General features: G+C 42.9%; 1 long non-coding RNA gene and 3 other non-coding genes across 4 annotated transcripts in view; 1 reads left to right on the top strand and 3 right to left on the bottom strand.

Annotated features, from left to right (window-relative positions):
* The window catches only part of LOC123280607 (uncharacterized), a 75,711-nt gene that overhangs the window by 18,325 nt on the left and 30,927 nt on the right, over positions 1–26,459 (bottom strand). The window contains exon 4 of the long non-coding RNA XR_006519639.2: positions 10,220–10,360. This is a non-coding gene — a long non-coding RNA (uncharacterized lncRNA). The remainder of the gene's footprint in view (positions 1–10,219; positions 10,361–26,459) is intronic.
* On the top strand, positions 11,794–11,867 carry TRNAN-GUU (transfer RNA asparagine (anticodon GUU)). Its single transcript has one exon. It is a non-coding gene; the product is annotated as a tRNA-Asn (tRNA).
* Positions 22,387–22,459, bottom strand: TRNAK-CUU (transfer RNA lysine (anticodon CUU)). Its single transcript has one exon. It is a non-coding gene; the product is annotated as a tRNA-Lys (tRNA).
* Positions 23,500–23,571, bottom strand: TRNAH-GUG (transfer RNA histidin (anticodon GUG)). The gene has a single exon. It is a non-coding gene; the product is annotated as a tRNA-His (tRNA).

Genomic DNA, 26,459 nt, shown 5'->3' with positions numbered 1-26,459 from the left:
AAACATTCCAAGAAGATTTAATACCTATCCTTTTCAAACACTTCCAAAAAATTGAAGAGGATGGGACATTTCTTAACTCATTTTACAAGGCCAACATTACCCTGATACCAACATGAGACAAGGACAACACAAAAAAGGAAAACAAGAAGACAACCCACCAACTGGGAGAAAATATCTGTAAATCGTATATCCAACAAGGGGTTAATTTCCAACATATATAAAGAACTCATACAACTCAATAACAAACAAATGAATCTAACTGCTCACCCTCTGCAACCAGTTCAACTGACCTCAACTCTTATCAACAGAGCAATTAAGAAATGCTTTTCAGAAAATCACCAAAGTCATGTAGCCAGAGCATGCACAGAAAAGGAAATCTTGACCTGAAATGACACCAAAGACACCACCTTCCCATGGAACTCAAGGACGAGGACATAACTGGAACTCAAAAGTTGGATTGTTTATCAGAACCGAGGAGTCCCTCATTCAGGGAGATCTGGTGTTAAAAGTCCTTCCCCACCTCATAAAAAATGTTTAGAACCCTATCATAAAATGTTCGAACCTCATCATAAATGTTAAAATTCCTTCCCCGCCTCATCATAAATGTTTAGAACTCTGTCATAAATCTTTAAAGCCTTACCATAAACGCTCGAAGCCCACCAACCAAAACCTGTCCTGCCAACATTTCCACATACCAGCCTGTTCTCTCTAACCTCTTAAATTTCACCCCAAATCCTGAATCAGGGAGACAGATCTGAGGGCACACAACCACATCTCCCTGCAGGTCAATATTGCAGAATAAAGCTGATGCCATCATTAATTGGCCATGTATGCATATCAGGCAAGTGAACCCCAATTTTGTGCAGTAACAGGAACAACTTAACCAAAAAATGGGCAGAGGATATGAACAGACATTTTTCCAAAGAAGATATACTTACGGTCAGCAGGCACATAAAAAGATGTTCAACATCACTAATTATTAGGGAAGGGCAAATCAAAACTACAATGAGGTATCACCTCACACCCGTCAGAATGGCTATTATTAAAAAGACAAGAAATAACAACTGTTGGAGAGGATGTGAAGAAAAGAGAACCCTCATACACTGCAGGTGGGAATGCAAACTGGTACAGCCACCATGGAAAGCAATATGGAGATTCCTCAAAAAACTAAAAATAGAAATAACACATCATCCAGTTATTCCACTTCTGGGTATTTATCCAAAGAAGATGAAAGTACTAATTCAAAAAGATATTTGCATCCATATGTTCATCACAGCATTATTCACAATAGCTAAGACGTGGAAGCAACCCAAGTGCCCATCAGTGGTTGAATGGATAGAGAATATGTGAGAGATAAATATAATATATATCTATTATATATATATAATGGATTACTACTCAGCCATAAAAAAAGATGAAATCTTCATTTGCAACAACATGGATGGACCTTGAGGGTATTATGCTAAGCAAAACAAGTCAGACAGAGAAAGACAAACATCATATGATTTCACTCATATGTGGAAGACAAACAAGCAAACAAACACATAGATAAGGAGAACAGATTGGTGTTGACCAGAGCAGAAAAGGGTAGGGTGAAGGGTGTAAAGGGGCATATATGTATGGTGGCAGATAAAAACTATACTATTGGTGGTGAACACAATGCAGTCTATAAAGAAGCTGAAACAATCTACACCTGAAATTTAGACAATGTTATAAACCAATATGACCTCAATAAAACAATTAAATAGAAAAAAGTTATCTTTGGTAATAGTTCTCTTTCTGGTACAGACCACCTGTCTAAATTCTCTTAAGCAGTTAAGGGAGAGGTAAGTTTTTCCTGAGTCTGCTGGGTTCTGGCTACCTTCAACTCAAAACAATCCACATGCCAAAGTGGCACATTTTGGAATGGCACACTCCGATCCCCTTTCAAGGGGCAGGAGCAGGGGGAGAGGAATTTCTCTGGTGTCTCTTATAAGGACATTAATCCCATCATGAGTGCCCCACCCTTATGACCTCATCTAACCCTAATCACCTCCCAAAGGCCCTATCTACAAATACTATTACATTGGATGGTAGGGCCTCAATATATGAATTTTAGGGGGATACAATTCAGTCCACAGCAATAGGAAGAGAAAGGAGTAGTTCCCAGGCCCAAGGAGACCTGTAATCTTAGAGAGGATCACTGGACAGGACCATGGTCTTTGGAGGAGGAAACAATGAGTGATGCTGATGTGGATTAAGGCTGCCCCAGCCAGAGAAGCCCAAGGTGGCATGGCCTACATGCCAAACTATATGACCCAGTGGACTTTTTTTATGGTATGAATTAGGACTGCCCCAGAGAGAGAAGCCCGGGGCATCCTCACCTGCATGCCGATCTATATGGCCAGATTCGTATCTAAAGTTATATGACCGCACAATAACCAGACCCCATCTGCACTGAAATCATTTAATGACTTTTTACATCATCTTTTTCTTTTTCTTTTTTTCCAGTAAAAATAAGTCACGTACCCATGCCTTATAAAATTAGCCCTAACCCTCAACTCAGGGCAGCAGCAGGAGCTCTGCCTGCCCATGGGTCCTGTCCCCATGCTATTCCACACTATTCTCTAAATAAAAGAGCACTACTGCCAGATCTTGAGAGTCTAAGAAATCTTTCTTTCGACTCCTCGGCTCACCGACCCCGCATCAATAATCCTCACTCTGGCTCATAATAAACTCACCCCAATTTTGATTTATAGATTGGTTATGGATTATTTGCAGCAACAGAATTATCTCCTGAACCTAAAAATGTAGCTAGAGGGTATGAGAGCCAGGTTCCCTTTCTCTCTTCTGATTGCAGATCTTTTCCCGCTGGAGTCTTCGGTCATGAGATGAAGGGTTGCAAGGTCATGCTGACACAGGCTTAAGATGACCTCCAAGGCCGCCTCACCGTACAGCCTAGATTTTGCACTGACTCTAAGCCTATGCGGCTTGCTTGCTAGTTTCGCCTGTTGACCGCGGAGAGGGTCCTGATTATTTGTTCACCATCACACGCGTCCCAGAAAGGGAATAGGAAAAAAAATCCAAAACACTTTTCTACACCTGAAGATTGAAAGCAACATGAGTGAAATTTTCGATGAACCAAATTGAACTTTCAAGAACGGAACAGGTTTCGCTGGCAGTCGTGATGCTTAATGCGTTTTAATAGACACACACACAGCGCTACAACACAAAGATAAGTGGATTTGAAAGGAACCGGTTTCCGCGGTAACGGAAAGCCATTATGTCAAGAAAGGCGCACGGCTTCAGGGGCCCGCCAGACAGGCGCTCGGCAGGGCAAGGGTTAAGAAGCCCCGCGGGCCGCCCCAAAGGGTTGGGGTGGGAGGAAGGAGGGTGGAGAGAACCAGGGCGGGGCGGGGGCTGGAGGGAAGGGCTGTTGTCGTGACGTCACGGATAGGGCGTGTCCTATGCAGATACGTCAGCTCAGGGGCTGCTCTTTCGCTATCTGCTCTTAAACGCTATATGGTCCTCCGTGCTGTGGGAGCGATTTTAGGGCTGTTGCTTGAAACTGCGTGTGCTAGCGGTGTGGAAAGGCTAGGGAGGCGCGGGAGCAAAGTGACCGTATGTGTACAGTGTGAGGCCTATGAAGTTGTAGTGGGCCGGCAAAAGCTTTGCCGGGTCTTGGGTTCTGTGTAAGAGGCGCGGTGTTTACGGAAGCTCATTTTTTTAGCCTCAGCGCTGTTTAATGTTTTCCCCATGACAATTTCTAGTACTTTTTAAGCGCGGGTTGGTTTGATTTTTTTGGTTGTGTTACTGGGGGCTGTTCCCGGGGTTTGCTTTTCTTTTTCTTGGGAGGGGGTTTATCATACCACGGCAAGATGTCTACTCTCATACTCGTCCTACCTTCCCCGGTGAAAGGTTTAAGCAGCTGAGTTAGGAGCTTATTGGGTCATTCTTTATATAGCTGTTTTTTTTTTCGTTTTATGGAAGCGGTTGTTAAGGGAGACGAACGTGTTTCGTGATACCTAGTTTAAACAACAGGCAGCCACCGGAAAGCAGCCGGGGGCTGTTTCGGATTCGCTTTACCGTCTTTGCACGGCACTTATTTTTCCACTCATTTTTCACCGTCAGTGAACACTAATGTGTGATCGCACAACTCGAAAATCCAGTTCTTACACAGGGCCTTGCTGGAACGTTTGTTCCTGTGCTGGGTGGGAGGGCTATGGTGTGCACTTGTTCACCTCATAGTGCAAGGCGAAAATTGACAATTTTCTTGAATCTTGGTTTCATTTTTGTTTTACCTGTTTCCTGTATTCCTTTAGAGCTTCCAAATTTGGTTCCTTAGAAGGGGTGTCCCAGAAGGATCCTAGGATGTGCCTAATAGCATCAAACCCCTTGCTGTGTTTCTCTGCCCATGCTTGCAAGAACAAAAATGGAGAGTGAAACCCACAAGAAAGGAAGAACTAGAACCTGCCTCAGTTTCTCACTGCCACCAAACTCCCAACCTTAAAGATAGGAGTGTCCCACTGACTAAACAATCAAATGCCTAAGTATGAAGAAGCAGTGGGAAGAGATCCAGCAGAAGCTGTAGTTGCTGCAAGCCTGCCTGCTGGCGCCTGCCCATAAAATAAGCCAGTAGATAAATACACTGTGAGCTGTAACAATGCTGGTGCCCTCCCCTGCCCTTCCCAGTGTCCAAAAGAATATGGCAGCCACTTCCATTTCCACCTTCCAAATCTCAGCAAATGTCTCCTGTGGCCCAGGCTAACCCAGAACTATGCGGGGATGGGAATTCTGAGAAATTGTTAAGCTTCCAGCTTAACAAAACTGACACAAACCCACCACAGCCCACCTCTTGTGGACTTGGCATCCATATACTCCTCCTCCTCTTAAAACCATTCTTAACTTTCAAATAAAGACAACAACAAAATCATGCTTTCCTCAAACAAAACATGCCAACCCTTTCCCCAAAAGAAGATAAAGTCCCTTGTCTTTGTATGATGATAATTCCTCTTCTGGCTGAGTCACATTCACTCCCCCTTTGATATCCTGTAACTTAAATACTGAGATTAAAAGTTAACTGCTATCAACACATCTTATGTTAGCTGGTAGTGGGATGGAAGAGGAAAAGGGAAAAATACTTGTTAATACATACACAAAAATATTCATATCAAAATAAGGAAGAAATACTCATAATTATTATAGTCCTCACTTCTGCAACTGTCACTGGTATTTATGACTATTGTGTTCACTCACGACCCATTCCCTACTTCCTTTGCCCTCAGCAAGCACCACAGCTCAACGCTGCTTTCCCGCCAGGTAGAGTGATCTAAGCCTTCATTCTCAAAGGGTCTAGACAATTTTCAGTCTTGCCTGGATTGGGTTGTAGTTTCCCATTGACTTATTTTTTTTTTAAGATTTTATTTTTCCTTTTTCTCCCCAAAGCCCCCTGGTACTTAGTTGTGTATTTCTAGTTGTGGGTCCTTCTAGTTGTGGCATGTGGGATGCTGCCTCAGTGTGGCTTGATGAGCGTTGCCATGTCTGCGCCCAGGATCCGAACCGGCGAAACCCTGGGCTGCCAAAGAGGAGGACACGGCCTTAACCACTCAGCCACGGGGCCTGGCCCCCCCCCCATTGACTTTTAATCACAGGGTGTGGTGAGTACCAAGGAGTCACCCAAGAGCTTTCCTGTGTTCCTCACATGCTCCTCCTTACCTCCATTGTGTAGGGGCAATCCAGTTCCCCCTTAGTGGTCAGGACCAATCATTTTGGCCATCTCCTGGTGGAAGCAGTTCTCTCTTGGAATTAAGACTTCTAGATTAATAGAGCCCAAAGTTACAGGGGTGGGTGGGAAGCAAAATGTTCACTAGTGTATCACTAGGGGTAATAGTGAGAGGAACCACTCTCATTGGCTTCAGGGTTGTGGTGAGCAGAATAAGCCCTAGCCCACCATCAGGCTAGCTACTTCAGGATAAGACCAGTGAGTGTGAGCCCAGGGCAACCGTCAAATGAGTTCTTGGTCAGAAGTAATGCTGTATGGAATTCTGTGATACAGATTTCAGAATATGGACTTCTGAAAGTCTACACAGATGGTTGTTTTAGGAGAACCATTGCAGGCAGAGAAGGCAAAGCCTTAATAAGCATGAGTGTCTATTCCAGTGAGAACAAAATACTGCCCTGCCATGATGCAAAGGTCCTGTGTGATCAACCTGCCATCCTGTGGCTGGCTGATATATTCCCCCTCCTCTACTGAGGACTGCTGTCATATCAGGAGCTGAATTGTTCTCTTTTGCTGGTTGTTTGGACTGTAGGGGAGGAAGAAATTTTCCTCTACCCTTCTAGGTTCTTCTGGCTGATCTAAGGATTAAATTGACATGAGACAGATTAACAGGAAAAAAACAAACAGAAGTTTAATAACACATATACATGGGAGAGACAGAGGAAAACTGAGTAACTCGCCAAAATGGCTGATGCCCTCACCTTAAATACCATTTTCAACTAAAGACAAAAGTGGATGTTGGGGCCAGTGGTTTGGGACTTAAAGAGGAGGAAGGCAATTCACATGGAGATGGAAAACCAAATGTTTAGTAAACAAGTGTTTGTTGGGCCATGCAGAGACAATGGGACACAGAGAAGACTCTAATCTTTACTTTAGGCCCTGCTGAGTCTTCCCCACCACACTTAGCCCATATTCTTTGTAGATATCTCTGGTGATAGCTCTATTCCAGGAATATGCCCTGTACCTAAATTCTTTTTAGGCACTTAGGGGGAAGGTCAAAGGTTCTTCCTGAGTCTTTTGGGCCTTGATTGTTTTTAGCTCGAAAAAATTCAATGCTAGAGTGGCACGTTTTGGGGTGGCAAATGTTCTCCCCTACAGGGCACTCAGTAGTGGTTATAGTCAGATTAGCCATGGTGAGTGGGACCCATATAACTGAAACCTTGCACAGTCTGCATCCCTGTTGTCAGGCCACTTTGTTCATGGGCCCACTGGGCAGTCCTAGAATTTCTACTCGGTTCTTTTTTATACTTTCCATTTCTCTGTGACATTCTCTATCAGAACACTCAATGACATTGTGTTTTCCTTTAATTTCATGTATATATATATATTTAAAGTCTGCTAAATCCAACATCTGGGATATCTTAGAATTGGTTTCTCTTGACTGCTGTATTTTTCTTGAAAATGAATTGAATGAGTCACATTTTTCTGTTTCTTTGCATATCTAATATTTTTTGTTTACTGGACACTTTGAATGATACACTGTAGAGACTCCAGATTCTGATATGTTCCTCTGAAGAGTATCAATATTTGTTCTAGTAAGCACTTTGATTTCTAGCCAATGACCTTGAACTTGTGTAGGACTGGATTTATGGTTTGTTTAGGCAGATCTGTGGAAAGTCCAAGGTATTTCCCAAGGCTCTCTAACTTGGTGTGTCTCAACCTCCAAACCCTGTCTCCTCTGCTAATCTTAACAGGGCTTAGTTGTAACTATTTTAGGGAGGATCAAGAGTAAGCCTTACCCTAGAGTGTGGTCTTTACTCCTAAAACAGAGTGTTTCTGGAGTATCAGCTGAATGCTCAGGGTGGTAAAGAGTTGTTAACAAGGTCTGAATTCCAATGTTGCCAGCACTGATCTGTTCTCTTTTCCATCCTGTAGCATCTGTCATCTTGGAAGCCTTGGGTGTTGGCTCTCAGCACATGAGCACCCAACACTTAGCAAATGACCTGAGGGGGACCCAATATGGATTTCTCACAACTGGCCTCTAAACTGTTTTCTCCTCTTCTGTGCTCTGCTCTGCAGATTCCAGTTGCTTCAGTTGCTGTAATTCTGATCTCTGCCTTCTCAGCTCAGTGTGAAGACCATGCTCTCTTGGGACTCCAACTTGCTGTAGCACTGTCAGGCCATTTCCCCAATCCTCTCTCAGGGAATCACAGAGTTGCACTGCTTCTGTCCAGTGTCCATAAACAGGTGCTTCAAATATTTTGTCTATTTTTTTGTTTAAGGCAAGATGACTAATCTGGTGGCATGACTATGTTATAGCTGTAGGTGAAAGTCCTGAATTCTTGTCAATATCTTTAAAATGAAGGTTTAATCACATAGGTTACTGATTTCTAAATAATTTGAACAATGTTTTCCACATTTACAAATGACCTGGACCAAGGATTTTGTTTTTACTTTATTAACAAATATTAAGAATGATCTGAGACTGCTAAATTTACTCTCAGCATGGTGCCCCTCCCAACCCCCCCAGCACCACAAGGAGATCTGTGCTGAGTATCCTGTTCTCTCGGCATATTCCAATGCTTTGACTTGAAGAGTGGCAGAATATACCACATCAAAATATGCCACTTTGGCACAAGGATTATTTTGAGCTAAAGGCACTTGGAAAACAGCAGGTGAAAGGACAGTCTGAATTCCCCTCTTCTTTCTGAAAGCAGGAGATAAAACTCCCATTTGAGAGCCAGCCCTGAAGGCCTAGTGGTTAAAGCTCCCCACTTTCATGGCTTTGGTAACCCAGGGTTCATTTCTGGCTTGCAGAACCACACCACCTATCTGTCAGTTGCCATGTTGTGGCGGTGGCTCACATAGAAGAACTAGAAGGACTTACAACTAGAATATACAATCATGCACTGGGGCTTTGGCAAGAAATTTTTAAAAAGAGGAAGATTGGCAACAGATGTTAGCTCAAGGTGAATCCTTCCCTGCAAAAAAAACCCAAAACTCCCATTTGAAAGATGCTTTTCCTATACCAGAAGGAAAGGAACATTCTTGTCAGGAAGTCAAGGCTGACAGAAATCTGTACAAACAGATCTTGTTAAAAGAACTTGTATATTCCTTTAATCTTCCCATATATTTCACTTTTCCACAATTGCCTTTCTTGGTTCAACCTATTGTATAAACACTTCATTTTCCTATTGGAGCTCCCAAGCACATGTAAAAATCTGTATGCTCTTCTGTTAATCTGTCTCATGTCAGTCTAATTCTCAGGCTCACCTGGAGACCCTCGAGGGTGGAGGTAAAGTTTTGCTTCCCCTACAGACCCTCCTAGGACCATAAAAGAGAGGATTAGCAAAAGGCCATCTGTAAAGGGTCAATACTGGTCCTGGTGCTGCCTTGAAAGACAAAGATTGGGAGGGGAGACCCAGAGAGACAAGCTGTCATTACTGGGGACCAGTCCTGGCAATCCATCTCTTTCTTCTTCCTCCTCTCAATTCCATTGCTCTTCCCTCTGAATCTTCCTTCCCATGCTCTTCCCCACCGGCATGTCCCGGTACCACTGCCTCCTCCTCCGTTTGTGAAGTTGTTAACATTTCTTCTCCTGAGGATTCCTCTGGTGATGTGCTGAAACCTGCACACCCTTCTCAGAATAAGGCTTTTAATGAGTAGGATAGAACATTTAAAATTACAAAGGAAATCAATTGCTTTCAAAGCCAGTTGTGTTTGTGAGTCTGAGAGCAGTCTGAGAGCAGAGAGAATGAGGTAGCACCCAAGCAGGGCAACTGAGCTTACACAACCAATCTCCTGTGCCTCGACCAAAGAAGATCCTAGAGTTGGGGTGGTGAAAAATAAGAAATCTCGGGTTCCGCCAGTCTCAGAGCAATTGAAACTACTGGACATCATTTCTCTTTACTATCCAAACAGAAAAAGTAATGATTCCTGGGAGCAGGGTTCCAAGAGGAAGGACCACGCGCCCCCTCGTGGCCGCCTCGGGGATCCGTAGAGCCCGGCAACGGCGGGTACTCAATTAGAAGAGAATCAAGTAAAACGCGCTGGACTCTGGGCGATGCTCGAGACTTTGAAATTAAAAGTCGTGAGCGCTACAAGCCGAGCTAGCAGGATGAGACAAAGCCATGAGCTTCTCTTCTCCGTTGCAGTTTGGGATCAGTTGCCCAAATGTAAAATATCTGAGCCAAGACCGAAGGCAACCTCGGCGCGTTGCTGATGAGAAAATAAGTTTATAAAGAGTTTGATGGATTTCCTCCCGCCCGGGGCTGAGCGACGCTAAATCACGCGGCAGGCCTTTGATCGTCCTACTTCTGAGATCAAGGAGGGGCCCCGGGTAGCGAATAGAAATTGCTGCGCGGAGGTAGCGTCGGGCTGAGGGAGCGACTCCGCCCTCCCCGGGCCTTTGAGAACAGCCTCTCCTAGTGCTCGTTTCCGCCCAGACGCAACTCCAGACTTCGATGACCAGGATAGAAGGATCTTTTTCAATCCATCCCAAGAGGTCCCACCAAGACTTACCACGGATCCACCTCCTTAGTCCTGTTACTGAAATTTTCCAACTTTCTTCGACAATCGTGGGTGCACAAGTGAAAGTTCACGCGGCGCCAAGCGCACTTTCTGCGCCTCAGCCCTGCGCGTTCTCCGCCTCTCCTCTGGGGCCTGTTGGGGAAATAAGAAATTGAGACAAAGGAACACGCACATTAATAAAGTATTAACTAAGTTTACTATTGAGAAAAAAAATATCCGAGTGCATGTTTCAAGGTGGCCCGCAAATGGCTACAAAATTATAGTGGGCTTTCAGTCATATTTATACGGAATTAAATCTACAGTTGTCATTGTCCTACTTTTATTAAACAGTCAGCATTACTCAATTTGCTCCAGTAATGATATTAAGGTTACTCTGACGTCCCAGGAGGGCTGGGACGGAGTCGGAGAGCCCCCGGGGTGACCGTTTATTACGTTTCCTCCCCTCGTGCGGTGAGCAGGGATTGTGGGCTCCCCACAGCGCGGGGCCGCGGGCCCCTCGCCCACCTGCTCCGAGATTTGGACTCGAGAAGTCGCCAGGTCTTAAGGGTGACATCTCGAGGCGTTGCTGTCTTTAACTAAGCATTTCAAAGATGAACATCCGTCATTCGGATTCAAAACCATCAACCGTACACGATCACGGTCTTCACTTTGACCGACAGAGGGGGCAGGGGGAGGGTGATCGAAGCTATTTAACGAAAATAGGCATTTTCCATTTTCTGTTGGCCTTTTTCTTTAGTAGCCAGAGCGCTCGCTCGCTCTCTCCCCACCCCTCACCAGGCTGCCCCCCGCCCCAACTCGCTTTCTTCTCCTCTTCTTCAGCTTTCCCACCCCCACTCCCAGGACAGACGACCCCAGGCTGAGGCTACGTGGGCGTCCACGGCGGGGAGCTCAGTTCAGCCACGGTGCGCACGTGTCCAAAGTCAGGGCCTTTGCAGTGATCTGAATCAGCTCTGGGAACAAAAGCGCGCCTGTACGAGAAACCTTTCCCGTCTTCCCATTCCACAGTTCCTAATGGGACTAAATGCTTAAAGCCCACACTGGAATTCTTGGTTCCCCTAGGACCCTGCGGCGGAATGCATTCCTTCACCGAGCATTAATTGGGCGCCTACTAGGTGCCAGGCCCTGCTCTGGGGGACGGGCTGCATCGCGAGCAATTCCCAGGTCCCGCCCGGTGGAGTCCACATCCAGAAGCATCGAGAGCGGGCAGCGCGGCGGGGGCACAGCCGGTTCGTGTCCTTCGCACGCGCGCCCGCCGGGTCCTGCAGGACTTGCTGTGAGCGCGACGGGTGACGGGAGCTAAGAATGGGAAAGCGGATGACTTCAGCCAGAGACGTTGTCACCTCGAGCCAGGAGACAAGGCCGTGGATGTGGCCTTCGGCCGTCAGAGTCCGCCAGCTGACTCTGGCCGGGTATGAATGTCCAAACGTGCCCAATGACACAATTCTGAGCCTCAGCGTCTCCTGCGTTCCTGGTTTTTGGAATGCGATAATCTGAGGACGGCCCCAGCCAGAGGCTGAAAAGCAATTTCTCGGACCAGGAAAAAGTTTAGGAACCAAAATCTTCGTGTCTCTGTGGCGCAATCGGTTAGCGCGTTCGGCTGTTAACCGAAAGGTTGGTGGTTCGAGCCCACCCAGGGACGGTATATTTTACTTCACCGGAATCCTTTCCAGCTACTTGCTGTTTTAGATTACCTGTTACCGACCTTATCCTCAGAGACTTCTGGACCTCTATCCGCTTTAAATCAGACTCCGAAATATGCTGCCCGAAGACTCAAGTTCCGTAAAAGTGCCTAAGAGAAGGAATTTTTCCAATAGAGCCCCCGACTGCAGCTTCAGAGCTCACTTATCCCAGAGCCACTGCACAGATTCTCTCGCTTCCTGAAGCTGAGTTTTTACAACTTCTCAGCCTGGAACCTGAAAATCCCAAGAAAGGAGAACAACAAAACCTCAGTCTTCACTTGTAGTGAAGCCTCAAGTTCTGGGTGGAAATGTTGGTTCTTCCACCACGTGACTTCCAAGAAGTTATTGAATTTTCTGTGCCTCAGTTTCTTCGTCTATAAAAGTGGGCAAATAGGAGTACTTCCTTCATGGGTTAATCTAAATTTGAATGAGATATGCACATAAAGCATTTGAAGACTTAATAAATGCTCATTAAACATTAGCTGCTATAATTCTTTTCAGTGGCATCTCATCACCATTTTCATTATTTACCTCGTCCTTTTATACACCTGCATATCCTTTTATGGTATGGATGGATCATTATATGTTTAAACCTTCTTCAGTTGGTGGGCATGACATTGGTTCTAATGTTTATTAGAACTATAAATGGTTCTTCAGAGAACATCCTTATCCAAATATCCTTCTCACTTGTGCTAGAATTTTCCTAAAATAGAGTCCTGGAAGTGGACTTGCCTGATGAAAGTATTTGTGCATTTCTAACTTTGCTAATTCCTGACTAATTACCCTCCAAAGAAGTTGTACCTAGTCGTATTCCCACATTCTCAGAGAATGCTCTTTTCTTGGCAATCCTGTCTGACATTAATAGCAGTACAAACCCATCTTTTGCTTGGTGAATGTTATTACTTGTTGGTTTCACACGTCGCTCTGAATTCTGTAGGTGAGAGGCTGGGGCTGTGCAGGTCTCCCTTGTTCTCCTGAGCCCTGGGACTTCTGGGGAAGTAGTTTACAAGGTCGGATTCACTTGACTGTAGAGGTGCTGTTCCCAGTGTTCCTGTGACAGAGAGCCCAGGCTTCTGCTGCTGAAGAACCCGGAACTCACCCTCCAGAGTGGCACCTTCATGGTTGATTCTGAGTCAAATAAAAATTAGAAAGGGGAGACTTTTAAATTTTTCATCAGACTGAGACTTTACACAATGGATCTTTTCTTATTTTCTGTGGCAACAAGAGGAGAGATTGCATTCTCAGGACTTTATTTGGGGGAACTGAATAACAGTGGTCATTCTATTGCTCTTGAGGAATTGTATGGTCTATGCTGGTATGTGATATTTGCTAGAAAACCTTGTCTGGTGAGCTGAGGTGGACAAGTAGCTAAAGAAAACTTCTCACAGAAAGTAGAAACAGAGGATGCATTCACAAATAGATTTGCCTAGAGTAAAGTCTCATTTTGACCATTTCACAGGTTTGGGTCATGTCCTAGCTTAGGTTGTTATAACAAAATGCCAAAGACTGGGTGGCTTAAATAACAGACATTTGTCTCTCCAAGTTCTCACAGCTGAAAAGTCCAAAATCAAGGTGCCAGCAGACTCAGTTCTTGGCGAAGGTCCTCTTCCTGGCTTGCAGAAGGCAGCCATCTCACTGTATCCTCACTTGGCAGAGGGAGGAAGCTCTGGTATCTCTTCTGTTTTTATAAGGACACTAATCAGTAATCCCTTCATGGGGGCTTCACCCTCATGACTTCATCTAAACCTAATTACCTCTCAAAGGCTCCACTTCCTAATACCATCACATTAGGAGTTAGGGCTTCAGCATATGAATGAGAGGGACGCAAACATTCAGTCCATAACAGGTGGTAACATAAAGAGACATTCCTCTAGTGTATAAAATGCCCTCCGTGACCAGATTGCACGGACTGGGGAACAGTCACGTGAAGGTAGGAGCAGAACCTGTCCTGTACTTCTTTGATCTTTTCCTCCTAGAGGGATTGTGTGTGTGTGTGTGTGTGTGTGTGTGTGTGCACGCACTCGAGTGCCTGACGACAGAAAAGCAAGGGATTATAGAAAGGTACATGCAGTGAGAAAATTCTCACTTCCTCTATTCAAGCTCCAAGTTCCCAAAGGCCAAACAAATACTAACCTCATTGTTTCTAGTAAACAATTTCATTTTTAATAAATTAAGACAATTTTATTTTTTAATAAAGTCAACAAGCATGACTTTATTACTTTTATAATAAAGTACTCACCTACTTTATAAGTATATATTACAACTTCAGACAAGCCAGGCTACATTCATCTGCTGAAACTCAAACGTGTCTAAGGCTGCTGAAGCCACAGGTCAGGCCATTAACCCACAATCACAGCCCTTCCTCTGAGAGCTCAAGCAAGTAACAATTTCTATGAACTTCTTAAAGCATCATGATCCAGAAGTTCCACAGGATTTTCTTTCCTTTCTTTCTTCTCTTGTCTGTCTGCTCTGAGCTAGAAACTTGAAGGTACTAACACACACACACAAACTCTAAAAAAAAAATCCTGCATTTTGAAATTCCAGTCACATTATTGATATTTTTGTGGAAAAGAGAATCCAGCTATGGCATGAAAAACATACACCAGTTATAGAACTTTGTTTTAATGAAATTGGAAAGCTCTGCCAAGAAAATAAGGCTCTAACAAACAAAGAGTGGAGGAAAATTTAACCTAGGGTTTAGAATGATCTGAGGGAAAGAAAGATTGAACCAAATACATATATACATATCTCCAGGGCAGACATCATACGGGTCTAAAGACGACAAACAGATATTCTCAAATAAATGAAAGAATTCAGGAAGTACAAAAGCTTTTTGAAAAATCTATTTGACACCAAAACGCAGCTAATGAAATTATTTCACAATGAAAATCTCAGGAATGATAGAACTGTACAACACAAAGCATGAACCCGAATGTAAACTATGGACTTTAGTTAATAATAATGTATCAATATCAGTTCATCAGTTGTAACAAACGTACCACACCAACGCAAAATGTTAGTAATAGGGGGTTAGTGGAAGTGGAGGAGAGAGAATATATGGGAACTCTCTGTACTTTCTGTAAACCCAAAACTGCTCTAAGAAATGAAGTCTATTAGTTTTTTAAAAATCTCAAGAGTGAAAAGGCCGTATTTGCTGGGTATTCTGCATTTGTCACTCCATATCCATTCTCACCATTATCCACACTATTATATGCCCTAGAAAGTTAATCTTTTTGAACTGCACAAAAGGACTCCTCTGCCCACTGTCTTCCTTTTGGCTAAAGTCAATGGGATGCATTGATTGGAGATAGCAGGGTGGGAATTTGAGGTCAGAGTAAATATTTTCTGCAAGCTGTAGCAGCAGTTGTGTTTGCCACCCCCCAAGGCCACAGCTATTGCTCAGTGCCACTGTACTACACTACAGCCTTAGGTACAACTACCACTTTTCCAGGTTCCAGGAACAACTCTCTCCACTTGCCCAATCAGGCCTGGTAATCGCTCTCCACTGTTGCTAGCAGTGGGATACTGCACCATCTTTTCAGTGGCTACATTCCCCTTTTAGAGCCCAGGAATCCTGAGCTGGGAGGTCCCAGGAAACCCCCTCAATCCTCACCAGGTCTAGCCTTCAGAAAGCCTCAGGGAATGTGCCACAAAATCATCTGGGAGCTCACTGCACCTCTGTTCAGCTCATTAGCAGAATAATTACACCTTTCTTCCTTCAAAAATACTAATAAAAATTTTACAGTCTTGTAGGGAAAATCCTTTCTAAGCATGACATAAAACTCAAAATCTCTAAGGGAAAGGATCAATACATTTAACTACATAAAAAGATTAAGAATTTGTATGGCAAAAAAAAAAAATCATAAACAAACAGTCAGCATGAGGCAAAGCCAAGACCTGAGTGATTCAGACCGTAAAGATACCAGTGACTTTTAGATTCAGAAAGTTTATTATTTACATAGACAATAAAAGGAAGAGTAGCTGAAGGTGCAGACTTCCTGCATTCTTATCCCATAGATTAAAAGGGATGACACTGAAACAAAAAGAGTCAGTGACTACAATGCAAGTTGTGGGATACCCCATTACTGAGGAGCTAACTCTAGACTGCAACTAAGTGATTTTATAGCCTACAGCTCTACCCAGGGGAGGGGTGGCAAGGTGAGCAGAAAGCCCCATATGTCATTAGAACCTGGCAGGCAATCAGAAACTGTCCCAGGACAGTCTCCCAGGAGAGATGGGGAAGTGAATGGAGACGGTCTCATGGCAGCTCTTCACAAGGCTCCCATCCTCTCTTGCTCTGGGACACAGAGCACCTTGCGATAAGATTCAGAACAGCTGCAGTTCAAGCCTTTGCTTGCATGGCCTGTATGAATATGTACAAGTTCACCTGGGCACCACAACTGAACCATTCCCCTATGAAATTCAAAAAGACAACAAATTGAAAAACTACAACATACAAAAAACTTATTTTATTTAGTATTTATTTTTATCAAACTTATATATGCACATAGTTTAGAGAGTCAAATACTCTTATAAATCCTGTAATGAAAACCAACAGTCCCCTGACCCCTTCCTCTACTTCCTGCTTCCTAGAGGTAACTCCTTTAAATTCTTTTAATCAGTGATGGGTTGTTTATTTCCATCTCTGTAAACAAATATTGTTAATTCTTGATTTTCTGGTTTTAGGCACTTTATCTCTCTTTTATGTACTCCCTCTACAAATACCACTAAATATGTACATACATACATACATACATACATATATACACACACACAAGCACACACACATTTCCCACTCCATCTTCCCAATTGTGATAGTTAATTTTATGTGTCAACTTGGCTAGGCCCATGTACCCAAATATTTGGTCAAACATCAGTCTAGATGTTCCTATGAAGGTATTTTTTAGAAAAGATTAAGATGTAAATCAGTAGACTTTGAGTAAAGCAGATTACTCTCCACAATGTAGGTGGGCCTCATCCCGTCAGCTGAAGGCCTTAAGAGAAAAAGACTGAGGTTCCCCAGAGAAAGGGAGAATTCTGCTTCTAGACTCTGCCTTCAGATTACAGCTACAACATGAACTCTTCTCTGAGTCTCCAGCCTATTGGCCTACCCTGAAGATTTTGGATTTCCCAACCTCTACAATCACATGAGCCAATTCCTTACAATATATTTCTCTCTCCATATATATACACATAGATACATATACATATATATACATATATATATTTATATATCCTATTGGTTCTGTTTCTCTGGAGAACCCTAATACATCAATATACTTGTATCATAATTTTGATGAGATCAATGGCTATTTTTTTTTCTGCTTTATCTCCCCAAACCCCTTCTGTACACAGTTGCATATCTTAGTTGCAGGTCCTTCTAGTTGTGGGATGTGGGACATCGCCTCAATGTGGCCTGACAAGTGGTGCCATGTCCGCACCCAGGATCCAAACCCTGGGCTGCCGCAGCGGAGCGCACGAACTTAACCACTCGGCCACGGAGCCAGCCCCAATGGCTGTTATTTTAAATATATAAACTATGAACAGATAAGCCACATAATTTAACATGATCACTTTTTGTATAATATTTTTCCCCTGGCAGTAACAATTATCTCATTTTTCCATTTGCTTAGTTTTCCATGTATTTATTACTGAATTATAACCAATTTCTCCCCAGTTCTGTAAATCTCACCTCAACACATTGAAACATGCAATCAGTTTTTTTCAAGAAGTCTCTCTTGGTACATTCCTCTCTTCTCCAGTATGGACTACTTGATCTTAAGGCCTTTGCCACAGCTGTCATCATAATATCTCCCTTTACTTCACCATCATCTTGGGATTTCTGTTGCCTCTCTCTTTTGTCCGATCCCTTGCTTCATAGATTGCAAGTGGTCTTCTTTCTTTATTCATTCCTTCCTTTTGATTGTGTATATCCTCCAATTACTTCTGTAGAGAGGTTACCTGAGAACCAAACTTTGTGAGACATTGTATGTCTGAAAATGTCTATTATATACATATATGTAATTGATACTTTACTAGATAGAGAATTTTAGGTTGAAGTAATTTTCCCTCAGATATTTTTAAGGTATTGCTCCATTGTCTTCTATTTTTTAGAGTTGCTGTTGGGAAAGAAAAAACAGCCCTTGACTGCTGTCAGCTTAGAGCTGGCCTGACTCAAACACCTAGGCTGTGATAGTTTCCTGTTAAAACTAAAATATTTCACAGAACACCAAGATAAGACAAAGTCACTCTATGAGCATAATGAAGCAAAGAAAGAAAAAAATACTACTTCATGATCATATCTGAGCACAAACAGAACATTATCCAAACCACAAAATGACCAAACATCCCTCTTCCCAACTACTAATAATGACTACTGCTTCTTTACCAATTTCATATTCAGCCCTGTTCCATTCTTCGCACTTTCTAGATTAAAAAAAAAAAAAATGTATAATTGCCCCACAGTTCCCGATGGTGCCTGCTGTCTCCTTTGTTGCAATGAGCCAATAAACCAGACTTTGTTCAACTACAGGTTTGTTCCTGACGGTTTTAGAATGGAGGGCATCAACACTGTAGAGAAGGCAGATGTCATTCTCATTTTTGATTATTTGCATTAAACTGTTCTCTCATCCCCCCTCCCCAAAGCTTATAGGATCTTCTATTTATCCTGCTGTTTGAAATTTGATCATCTATTTTCATCCATTTTACTGGGACCTCAATGGGCCGTTTCAATAAAGGACTTCATATTTCTTGTGTATCATTCTAGAGATGTTTATGTATATACCAGTAAAGGTGTATATTTATTTCCTGCCACCACCATTACCCTTTTGGAACAAATGATTGCATATTGTAAGATTGTTCCTCACTTTGAAATCTTGATTTAATTTTATGTCTTAGTGAATCTAAGTTAGCTTTTGCTGTATAACAAACCATCCCAAACATATTGATTTAGAATAACAATAATTTATTATTTTGTAGTGATTCTGTGAGTTGTCTTGCAAGTTTTTCTGGTATGAGCTAATTCATTTGGGGCTGGATGGTGTAGGATAGTCTCAATCACACATGTGGAATACAGCTGAATTAACTAGAACAGCGGGGATGGACAGATTTTCTCCGTGTGATCTCTCCAGTAAACTAACTTGGCTTTCTTCAGATCAGTGTCTTAGGATTCCAAGTGCAGCAAAAGGTGGGTGAGCCCCAATGCGCAAGCATTTTTCAAGCCTCTGCTTGTGTCAGATTGTAAAGGCAGCAACATTTGGCCAAAATAAGTCACATAGCCAATCCCAGATTCAAACAGAGAAGAAATAAACACCTCTTGATGGGAGAAGCTGTAAAATATTACAACCATTTTCTTCAGTTGACCACACCATATTGGAATACCAACACCTTCCTCGTTCTTTTTTACAACTAGCTAGATTGTATTTAATTGTATCATTGTGCTGTCATTTATTTAGTCACCCCCAAAACTGATAGACATTTAGAGTTTCCAGTCTTTTACTTAACAAAATAATGCTCCATGAATAACTCTGTGTACATTTAATTTCACACATATGTAGGTACATCTTAGGATAAATTTCTAAATGTGAATTGCTGAAGTAAAAAAATATTTATTCAAATTTTTGATATTGTTCAAAAAGCACCCTTTAGAACATGTACCAATTTACCCTCTCATTAACAATATTCATTAACTCTCCAATATACTAAACTAAAATTTTTACCATTTCTTATAGGTGAAAAATGTATTTCAGTATAGCTTTAAATTGCATTGCTTTCATTAATAGCAATGTTGAATGCTATGTATCTTTTCATATGGGCATAGCCTTTCCTATTTTCTATTCTTTATATGTTTGCTACTTTTATTGGGTTGTTTGTTTATTTCTTATTGGTTTATAGTTTTGTAAATATTAGGGAAATTAGCCTTTTATATATGATGTGTGTTCTAAGAATGTAGATGTTGGATACGGTATGATAGAGTTGGTCCTGCCACAGGAAGAGAACCAGGCTTGAAAAGTTTATTACACTCACAGGTCCCAGAGAGGTAGTCACTGCATGCTGCGCAGGGCCCCACAGGAGCACAACCAGTGGGATGCTCTATGGAACAGGTCGGGAGCAGAGAGAGTGAGGACCTATGGGCGGAAGCCCTTACTGGGGTCCTAGTGGGTCTAGGGAAAGCAAACCAAAATGGGGAGAGAGGCGAGGGAAGTGGGAAGAGAGAGGAAAAGGGAGAAGGGGGAAGAAGAGGAGGGAGGAAAGGGAAAGTTACAGTCCAGCAGTTTGGTTGGTTATCAAGGGTTTCAGCTGTTTTTGAGTGCAAGTTCACAATTAGGCAGCGAGAAGGAGGTTGATGCACAACATGAACTAAAAATAGAGGGTTTTTAACACAATGTGAGTTGCAAATATTTCCCCAAATTGTCATTTGTTTTAGGACTTTGCTTATGCAGATTCCATTTGATTTATATAGTCAAATTCATCAATATTCTCTGAATGTGCCCCACTTCGGTGGCCCAGGTTTGCCGGTTTGAATCCCGGGTGGGGACTTACACTACTTCTCAGCCATGCTGTGGCAGTAACCCACATATAAAATGGAGGAAGATTGGCACAGATGTTAGCTTAGGGCTAATTTTCCTCAGCAAAAATAATAATAATAAAATTTCTTTCAGGACTTCTGAGTTTGCATCATAGTTAGAACAATCATTTTGGTACACACACTAAGATAATAAAATAATTATTTCATGATTCTACAAAAACTTTTATATTCCTTTTTATTATTATTTAAGTCTTTGTTAATTTGGAATGAACCCTTATATAAAGGGTATGATATTCATTGACCATTATTTTTTCCCAAGCAGTAACCTAGTTATTCAAAAACTGTTCATTAGAATTATTGATTTGAGTCCCTCTTTCTAATATATTACATTTATTTATGTATTTTGGTCTATATCTGAACTCTATCCTGTCCCATTGATTGCTGACTATTCATACATGATATTTTACTGTTTTAATTATTATAATTTATGGCATTTAAAATATGCCATAGGGTTAATAAACCACATAGAGTTAATCCTTATTACTCTTTTTGAAAAACTATTTCTCTGAATATTACTGCTTGTTATTTTTCCATTTAAACTGTCCAGTTTGAATAAAAAAGAAAAAGCCTTTTAAATATTTTTATGAAAACCATGTTAAATACGGACACCAAGTTAAGGAGAGGTACCGTCGTTATGACGTTTAGTTTCCTACCCAAAAACATAGTATATCTTGGTTGATAGGTGTATCCTGGCTACCCTAAAGCAGTGGTTGTCGAACTTGAGCATTTATCCAAATCACCGGAGAGCTTAAGTCAGGGATTGTCGGCCTACTCCGAGAGTTTCTGATTCAGCAGTTCCGAGGTGGGGCTTGAGAATTTGCATTTCTCCAAAGTTTCCAGGTGATGCTGATGATGTTGGTCTTCGCACCACACTTTGAGAATAATTGGCTAGTGTAATGATCATCTTGGAGATGGTTGGCTGGATATACAAGGGAGACTAAAGCATATTTACAAACTTAAAAAAAAAAAAAGGTAGGACTGGTAAACGATCCTTAGGGAGGGGAGGCGGACGACCTGTAAGAGGAGTTAAAAGGGAATGTCCTCACTGTTGTGGAGAAGCCTGTTGATCGGTGCCAAACTTGGCTTCCACTCACCCTGGAAACCAATTTAACCCACACCACCCATCCCAACACTGAAAGGAGATGTAGCAGGAACAAACGTAAGGCAAACAACTTCAGAGTTTGGGGTAGAACATAGTTCTCCAATGGATCAATAACTAGCTCAAAACACGTGGGCGCAGCGCTGCAGAGACGCGGCCCATACTGACGCGACGAGACTGCCGCTGTGACCTCCCCCTCTGGCCCGCTCCCGGCCTGGCTCCTCCCTCTCCCTCTTCCTCCTTCCCCTTCTCCGGGCCGTTCCGCGCCCCTTCTCCGCCTCCCCAGCTCCTTTTCCAGGTCCCGTTCTTCTTTTTCATTTCGGGACCTTCTTAAACGAGTTGTATTTTACAGCCCTTTGCGACTGATGAACGTTTCAAACCCTAGCGGAGAACATTTTAACTAGCTTAGAAGGCCCTTCAATACCTCATCCAAAATTTCCCACCTACGAGAAGAGAACGAAGATATTTCCGTCAGGTCACGTCCTCAGGCGTCTTCTCCGTGGAGCAGAGTCGGGTCAGGACGGAGGCGGAGCCCCCGGCTCCCGGACTCGGTTCCGGAAGGAGTCCAGACCCAGGCGGCGGGGCGTCAGGGACCCCTGGCCTCAACAACCTGACGCGCTGGAATCCCTGGTCCAGATTCCTTATTTGTGCTGAATTTGGGGCGCGTAGAGGCGATTCTTGGAATCATTTACCAAAGTTTTAAAACAACAGTGGCCACAATGGCTATTTAAAAGCTGTTGATTCTATTGGTAGCTGACAGACTTCAAAGAGAGAAAAAAAAAAAAACCCAAAGCGCCCAACGTGGGGCTCGAACCCACGACCCTGAGATTAAGAGTCTCATGCTCTACCGACTGAGCTAGCCGGGCCCTGAAAGCGTTTTGTTTCCAAGATAGGTATAATTTCTTTCAAAGCAAGGGTGTATGGTCCAGTCACACATGAGTTGGCGTCAAAAATATCTCCGAGTCTAGGATTTTGTTGATGCAGTAGTAACTTTCTACCACGGAGGAGCCCGAGGCTTCAAGAGAATAATGGGTACTGAGCCGGGCCAGGCGGGCTTGCCCAGGACGCAGAAATAACAAGTGCTGAAATCTCGATGTTTCCAAAAATTCCTTTTGGACTGCGTCACTTTGAGAACCCGGTTTCCGGGATCCGGAGTCCTGAGAAGGAGGCGAAAGAGGGCGAGGGTACCGGGATGAGAGCCGCAAACAGCCCCGGGGAGAAGGAGGGGTGCGGGGACGTGTGCTGCCGGGACCTTGGGGCTGCAGCCCCTATTTCCTTCTTCTTGACCCGAAACCGTTTTCTCCCCTAAACCATGAGGACCAGGAAGTGGGAGTGGGGATGCGGGTCCAGCAGGGGGTGGGAGTGGGGTTGAGGGTGAAGGACTCCACTGGGAAAATAAGTCCAATTCACTACTCATTTGGGCCAGGAGCTTGTTTTTATATACTGAAATTTTGTGTGGCCTCAGTAAGAGACCATATTCATTACGTGTAAAGGTGCCACGGAGATTTCAACTCGGATGGGATTCACGGCCTCAGGCGTACGCGCTCGCGGGAGATTTCACTCCACTCTCCTAAACGTTCATTTCCCCAATGTCTGGAAGAGGCGCTGAGTTTCGGAGTCACCAGCGAAGGGTTCTCTCCTCCGCTCAGGTGAAGGCTGAAGGAGGCTCCCTCTGCAGCCTTGATCGCAGCTCCTAGGCTCTCCATACGGTCCTGAAGCGTCTCTGCCTTGGTTGGTCAGGTTTGCTAGGTCGGCGAGCCGCGGTGTGAGCTGAGCAGAGATAAGTATTCACCCAGTTCGCTGACTGCACTTGCGCGACGCTGCGTCTAGCGAAGGCGGGATTATATGAGCTTTTTTTCACCTTTAAAAGGTAAAAGTCACGCCCGCCAAAGGAGGCTGTACTATCTGCCGTGACTCGGATTCGAACCGAGGTTGCTGCGGCCACAACGCAGAGTACTAACCACTATACGATCACGGCGCGCCACCTGCGAGGCGGCGCGCTAGTGCTGGATTTAATGGGTTTTAAAACAGAAATGCAGACCATGTGCTGCTGTTTCATCTGTTTCGGGTGATCCACATAGGGATCCACAAAATCCCAAACAAATAATTTCACTCCTCATCCTCGAAGCCCCGACACCTGAAGCTGCTTCTAAACCTAGACCCTAAACCTCGCGGGGCCGGCGCCAGCACCATCCCTTTCTCCTGGCGGCGGCGCGTCCGGCTCCTGACGACGTCTGAGAGCGGCGGCTGCACCCCAAGGACCGCGTTTCCAGTCGCCCCTCCTCCTATCACTTCTCTTTTCCCCTCCGAAAAATCAGGCTCCCGGCCCAGGGGTTCCAGTGGCAGCCCTGGAGGATTTTCCTGTTTACATCTCCAGCTTGTACCCTGGAATTGAGGTTTCTGACCCCAGAATGGTGGAACCGGAAGAGAAGCTGAGCCGGGGAGCTGCGGAAGGGGGTGAAGGGCCCCCTCCTTTATTTTTTCTTGCTTCCGTCACCGCTCCAAGTAACTTCGCGCGCTCTCTCTCGGGAACTGCGGGCGTTTGGGCTACCCTCTTTATTTTGACTCCTCAATAAATCAGAGCTGCCTCCGAGAATTCAGAAAAATAAATCCGACCAGCCTTTACTTCAGAAACTTCCCTAAAGACCCCAAAAGGACTATTATCGTAAACTGGTGCGAAGCCAGCGGCCAAACGCAGCGAACACGCTTCGCTTGGGGGTGTGCAGCTATAAAAGACCTGGATGTTTGCTCTCGGGAGAGACTACCCAAGGGCTCGGAGTCTTCGGACACAAGGGTGGCCTAAGTCGGGTTTTTGTTGTTTGTTTTTTTTAACCTCTGCTTTGCGGGTCTACTCAAAGTTTTGGAGAAAAGCGAAAAAGAAAAGAAATAAAACAGGGAAAGTACTGCGTTGGCCGGGAATCGAACCCGGGTCAACTGCTTGGAAGGCAGCTATGCTCACCACTATACCACCAACGCACACCAGTAATCTGTGAGTCTGTCTTCATATGAGGACTAGTTCATTAAGTTTTGTTCCCACAATCTCTCTCCTATTCTGAGATTCATGTTAAGAGAAATTTTCAACACAAAGTCAAGGGAGGAAAAAGAGCAGCTCTCTAGGATTTCTCTTATAATTATATTGAAAATTCTATGGTGGTTTCATACTGTTTCACAGGTTTAAGGAAAGTCAATTCTAGTTTATCATCGTTTCAAAGGGGCCTCTGAAATCCAGTGAAACAGTTAAGGCCTTATTCCGGGAGTTACCTCTACACATTTCGTTACGCATATGAGAGTGTTCCGTAGGGCAAATGCATAAAGGTAATATAATTGCAATTGAAAAGATATACACATTTTTCAGCTTTGGATACATATTGCCAAATTGCTGTGTGGAGGGAGATCATGAATTTTCATTATTCAATGAGTATTACCAAATTACATCAGTCAACTGGATATCGTCATTCTTTTTATCTTTGAGAAAGTGCAGGATAAAAATATGGAGGCTCATTTTAATTTGCATTTACTCTATTACTATTGAGGTTGATCATTTTTCATAAACTTACCAAGTATTTGTATTACTTTTGAGACTTACTAAGTCATATGCTTTGTCTATTTTTCTATTGGGTATTTATATTATATTTGTATTACTGATTTATACTAGTTTGACATTTGTCTTTTAATATTATTTATAGGATTTTTTAGATAGGCAGAAGTTTTCTGTTTTTATGTAGTCTAATCTGTCAGTATTATCATGTATGATTTCTGTCATTGCTTTTATCTTGGAAAAGTCTTCTTCAGCCCAATATTAGGATAATTAATTAGGATAATTAATTACTAATTTTTTTTCTAGCTTTTTAATTGTTTCAGTTCGTGCATTTAGTTCTTCAATCCATTTAATATATGGTATGAGGTAGTAATCCCATTTCTATGAATTTATCCTAAAAAAAAAATCTAAGAATATACACAATGATGTATCTACACAAATGTTCCTCAAAGTGTTATTTGTAAAACCAAAATTTTAGGTGGGAGCAGGAGAGAGAATACTAAAAGTCCAGAAACAAGATTGATTAAATCCATTTTGATGAAAATCGACATCATTTTAAAAAAATTATATTTACATTGTACATTGCTGGTGGGAGCATAAAAACCTCTAAAGAGGGCATATTGGCAATGTCTATGCACAAATGCACATACCTTCTGAACCATCATTTCAATTCCTGGACATTTACTCCACACGTGCAAAATGACATACGTACAAGATTATTTATGGCAGCACTGTTTGTGATAGCAAAGGATTAGAAATAACCTAAGCGTCCATCAACAGGAAGCTGGTTCGATTAATTATGGGACATTAATACAATGGAATACTACGTGCCATAGAAAAGAATGAGGAAGCTCCTCATGTCTAATCTGGAACTATTTCTAAAATATATTGTTAAGTGAAAAATCCAAAGTGTAGAGAAGTGTGTTTAGATTGCTATCATTTGTGCAAGGGGGGGAGCATATTTAGATATATACGTGTACTTGTATTTGCACAAAATACATTATAATTACAAAACTTAACACTGGTTGGCTTATTAGAGGAAAACTAGATGGTAGAGGTGAAAACTAGGTTTACGCCTTTTTTGCATATTTGAATCCTAAACCATGTAAATGCATTACCTTTTCAAAAAAATTAATTATTGAAAGAAAATCTGTCGCTGAATATTTATTTCCACTGGAAAGTGTTTGAAATACATTAACAAAAAATAGCTGGTCATAAAATAGTATGTATACCATGATTCCCTTTTCTGTTTCAAAAATTGGATGTTAAGAGTTATCGTTAGGTGATAGAATTGTGAGCGATTTTTTTTCTTTACATTTTTCTACATT

Source organism: Equus asinus, chromosome 25 (assembly GCF_041296235.1).
Source record: "Equus asinus isolate D_3611 breed Donkey chromosome 25, EquAss-T2T_v2, whole genome shotgun sequence".
NCBI classification, from domain to species: Eukaryota; Metazoa; Chordata; class Mammalia; order Perissodactyla; family Equidae; genus Equus; species Equus asinus.
This window is presented reverse-complemented; position numbering and strand designations above follow the sequence as displayed.